Source organism: Meriones unguiculatus, chromosome 11, assembly GCF_030254825.1.
Source record: "Meriones unguiculatus strain TT.TT164.6M chromosome 11, Bangor_MerUng_6.1, whole genome shotgun sequence".
In the NCBI taxonomy this organism is placed as follows: Eukaryota; Metazoa; Chordata; class Mammalia; order Rodentia; family Muridae; genus Meriones; species Meriones unguiculatus.
This window is the reverse complement of record NC_083359.1, coordinates 2960180-2965217: the sequence shown is the minus strand read 5'-3', so window position 1 is coordinate 2965217 and position 5038 is coordinate 2960180.

The window sequence follows — 5038 nt, the reverse complement described above, 5'->3', positions numbered from 1 at the left end:
AGCTGCAAGGTAAGCGGAAGGGCGCTGGTGTCTCACACAGGTTCTTCGCACTTCGTGTCGGGAGGCACCGCTGCCCTTCTACCTTGCTCTTCTACCTCTCTGTCCAGCCACACGGCTGGCTGCCAATCCTTTGTCCACCCTTCTCAGTGCTCCTAACTCAGCCACAGAGCCTTAACCTTCTTTAAGCGCCAGCTTCCGTTGTCACGGCTATCTGTCCCGAAGCTCGCAGCTCTCACCTCTCTCTTCCTACCTAGAGCCAGCTTCTTTCTCACTAGAACCTGTGAAGCTGAAGTCAGAGCAGGCCAAGTTCAAGGCCGGTTGGAGCTTCACAGGGAAATGAGTGAATAGTCAAAGGTCTTTGAGTGTGTGTGTGTGTGTGTGTGTTTTAAATTCTGAAACAGGGTGTTAGTATATATCTTTGGCTGGCCTGGACCTTTATACGTAGACCAGGCTACCCTGAACTCACAGGGGCTCTCCTGCCTCTGCCTTACAAAGGTTGGGATTAAAAGCTCTTAGACTTCGTTTTTTGAGGTGGTTTGTTTTGTTGGTTTGTTTTGTTAGTTTTTCCAGACAGGGTCTCTCTGTGTAAACCTGGCTACCCTGGAAGTCACTCTGTAGACCAGGCTGGTCAGGAACTCACAGAGATCTGCCTCCCTCTGAGTCTCGCCAAGTGCTGGAGTGGAGTACCCTTTTAATCCCAGAGTTTGGGAGGCAGAGGCAGGCAGACCTCTGTGAGTTCCAGGCCAGCCTGGTCTATAGAGCAAGCTCCAGGACAGCCAGGACTACACAGAGAAACCCTGTCTCGAAAACAGAAATTATTTTTAATTGTGTGTGTGTGTGTGTGTGTGTGTCTGTCTGTCTGAGTCTGTGTCTGTGTATGGGTGTGTGCGTGTGAGTGCAGGTGCCCTCAGGGGCCAAAGGCATTGTCAGGTCTCCTGTAGCTGGCATTGCAGGTGCGTGCCAGCTGCCAGGTGTGCGTGCTGAAGTCAAGCCCTCGGGACTCCGTTCTTAGCCGCCGAGCCATCTCTGCAGCCCTTAGGGTTGTGTTTGTTTCTTTGAGGCAGGGCACCTCGGCACAGCTTTACCTTAGCTGCTGACTGACATGGGAGGAGCTAGCCCCTGTGGGCAACGGCACCCATGGGCAGATGAGTGTAGGCTGTGTGGGGGCGCTGGCTGAGGTGAGGACGCTGGCTGAGGTGAGGACACTGGCTGTGTGGGGGCGCTAGCTGAGGTGAGGACCCTGGCTGTGTGGGGGCGCTGGCTGAGGTGAGGACCCTGGCTGTGTGGGGGCGCTGGCTGAGGTGAGGACGCTGGCTGAGGTGAGGACACTGGCTGTGTGGGGGCGCTGGCTGAGGTGGCATAAGGAAGAAGTGGGGGCACGGCCCCTGGTCCTCGCGGCTCCTGCGTCAGCTCCCACCGCCAGGCTCCTCCCTGGCTTTCTTCACTGAGGGACTGAACCTGTGAGCTGTGAGGAACCCTGCACAAGCTGGTGTCAGTCAGGGTTCCACCGAAGCGACAGGACAGCCAGAGCCTGCCTCCTGCCTCCAACAGCTGCGGCACCGGGTGTGAGCCTCTATGCCCGACTCGGGGAGTCCCTAAAAATAAGCGTGAGTACATTATGTATTTACGTACAAATATGTAACATATTTATGATGAGAAACAGAAGCCATAAAGGACCCTAGCACACTCAGCTGTGTGAAATGCACAGTGGGGTACAGCTCAGTGATCCAGGGCATGCTCAGGACACACTAAGCTCTGAGTTCAAGCCAAGCCGGAAACCTTCACACCGCACGGTAGCTCGGGCTGATGGTGCTCACCCTGACTCAGGAGAGCGAGGCAGGAGGAACACAAGTTTGAAGCCAGCCTAACACTTAGGTGATGCTTTGTCGATAAAAACAAGCAAACAAAAAACAATAAAACTTATGCACACTTAAAAACATTGCCAAAGTAGAAAGCAAAAGATGACAATCTTGAGAAAGTACTTGTAAATTATTTTGTAGAGAAAAGGTTAATGTCGACACAAAAATCTATAGGTCTATAAGAAAAACATGAACTTGAAATAACACAATAATGTTATAGGCATTTCATAGGTAAGAAGTTAAAAGAACTATTAAACCTATGAAGAAGCCTCATGTCACCACCGTACAATGAAAGATGTGTTTAGTTAATATATTTAATTTTTAAAGATTTCTCTGTATGTATGTGTATGTCTGTGTGTATGATGTGTGTGCAGACGCCTGAGGAGGCCAGAAGAGGGTGCTGAATTGTCGGGTCTGGAGATAGAAGCGGCAGGACATGGGGACTGAGAACCTGGCCTGGGTCCTCCAGAAGAACAGCAGGTACCCAAGTACTGAGCCAGCTCTGCAGCCCCCACATGGTCATAGTGGCAGAACAGCCTCACAGCATGTTGGAGATGTGGGTAAACAGGTCTTACCTGTTTGCTGGGTGGGAAGAAATCTTGGTAGCATACCTGCAGATGGCAATTTGGCAATACCCATCAAAATCACAAGCACCTTTGGGTTTCCAGATTTTTTTAAGTCTTTAGCTCGAAACTAGGACTGAATCTATGGCCCACGGGGCTAGGAAGGCCCAGGAATTATTAAATCACAAGCCTTTCAATTTACCTTCTCAGCTTAATACATTGGGACCCATTGGGTTTCCCAGGCTGACCTTTAATTTACTCTGTAGTCTAGACAGGCCTTAAACTTGTGATCCTCCTGCCTCAGCTTCCTAAGGTCTCCCACCCAGCCCACCTAAGATTTTATTTTCTTCTTTCTTTTTCTTTCTTTTTTTGAGACAGGGTTTCTCTGTGTAGCTGTGTCTACCTTGGAACTTGCTGTGTAGACCAGGTTGGCCTAGAACTCAGAGATCTGCCTGCCTCTGCTTTCCTGAGTACTGGGATTAAAGGCTTGTGCTACTGTGCCCGGCTTTGAACTAAAATTTTCATATTTAGGAATTTACTCTACATATTTGCATAAAGGCAAAGTTGGAATGTATAGAATGTCTTTATAGCTTTCCTTAGGCTGACAAAAGGTCACCAACAAGCTAAAATGACTGGATTGATTAAATCACTGTATGTCCACACAGCAGGATACTACACAATCATAAAAATGTGAGTTTTGTGCCCGACATATAATGGAACAATCTCCAAATCATGTCAAATGGAAAAAGCAAAGTGCAGAACAGTCTGTGTAGATTGCTTGCGTTAGGGTGAAAAGATTAAAGCGTATGGCTGGAAGGAGGTACAGCATTGGGGTCCGCTGCTGGGAGACGGGCACCCGGGACGGAAGAGGAGAAGCTGTGCTTTGAACTATATGCTCTTTTGACATCCCGAAGCTCTAAGTACAGATGTATGCATTAGCTAGTTTGTTTCTGGGCCAAGGTCTCCTTGTGTAGCCTGGCTGGCACCAATCTCATGGCAACTTTTCCTTCTCAGACTCTGACTGTTAGGATTACAGGTATGTGCCACTGTGCCCAGTTTTAAAAAATGTCTGAGATGATGGGGGCTCAAGCCCTGGACGGTACTAGTCAGGCACTTGACCACTGAGCGACATTTCAGCCCTAACTGACTTTCAATCTTATGCTGAGACAGGGTCTCACTATGTAGCTCTGGCCCTCCTGGAACGAACTCACGAGGGTCTGACTGTCTCTGCCTCCCCGGGCTGGAAGAAGAGGTCTGCACCACCACGTTAGGTCCTAACAACTGTAACAAGCGAAAGCATGGGACGGGGGAACGCCTGGCAACTGCGTGCTGCCAAGCCCGACAGCCTGGGTTCAACCCTGCTACCAACACGGCGGAGAGGAGGCCGAGTTCCAACAAGCGCCTCCCCCACAAATACAACAAATAAATTGTAATAAAAAATACAATAGGTGACATTTAAGTTCCTGTCTTTCCAGGTCCCTGTCTCACACCTACCCTCAGGGGTTCTTTTTTCTTCATAACCTCTGTTTCTATCACTGAAAAAAAAAAACTTTATTTTTAAAAAACTTTTTATTGATTCTTTGTGAGTTTTACATCATGTACCCCAGCCCCACCCACCTCCCTATTACCCCATATCTGCCCTTCGCCCTTGCAACTGCCCTCCAAAATAAAACACACAAGCAAGCAAACAAACAAGCAAAGCACAGAAAACATCTCATCATGGAAGCTGTAGGGTGTCACGGTGTATCCCTCTGTCCACACGTCTCCACTTGCAAATGTTCATTGCAGTGAGTCACTGGTCTGATTCGAGGTCTCTGACCTCTGTGACGCCGTCAATATTGGATCCTCATCGGGACTCCTCCTGATTATCCTGTCACTGCTGTGTGTCTCGGAGACCCTGCAGCTTCAGAATAGCAGGACTGGCCCTGTCATACATCCCAACTGTTTTCAGATGATGTAGATGTTGGGGTGGACCAACTCAGAGCCCTGGATCTGGGCCTGGGTGGCAGCTGAGCCATGGCTGGCTCTCCCTTATCTGCACCACCAGGGCGACTTTCCAGCACCAGTCCAGCGAGGCCACTCAGTGTGGTCACCCACAGAAGGCAGGGTCGGCTCTCCCGCTTTCCTGCCCACCTCTCCCCACCCACCCCTCCACAGCCAGCTCCACCATGCTGCCCAGTCAAGGTGCAGGGCCCGCTCTCCCGCGCTGCAGCCTGTGAGGGGCTGAGCCAGCCAGCTCCCTTACAGTAGTACCCTTACCAACCCTCTGGGGGCCTCACCCGTGTCTTCACCGTCAGCGTCAGCTCCACTGTGCTGCCCAGGTGAGTGCAGGGCTGGTTCTCCTACTCTCATGAGCCCAGGGATAGTGCTCCCCTCTAATGGAGGCGACCGCCAGATGAGTGGGAGCCAGCTCTCTCAGTACCTTTTTTTTCTTAAAGACAGAGTCTCACTGTGTAGCCCTGGCTGGCCTGGAGCTCACAGGAGAGCCACCCTCCCTTCCTTCTTGAGTTCTGGTATTCAAGGATGGGTCAACTACACTTTACTTAATGTTTTTATTTTTACTTTTGATTCTCACTTAGAATACTCTTCGCTGAGGACCACTGTCCTGACCATGCA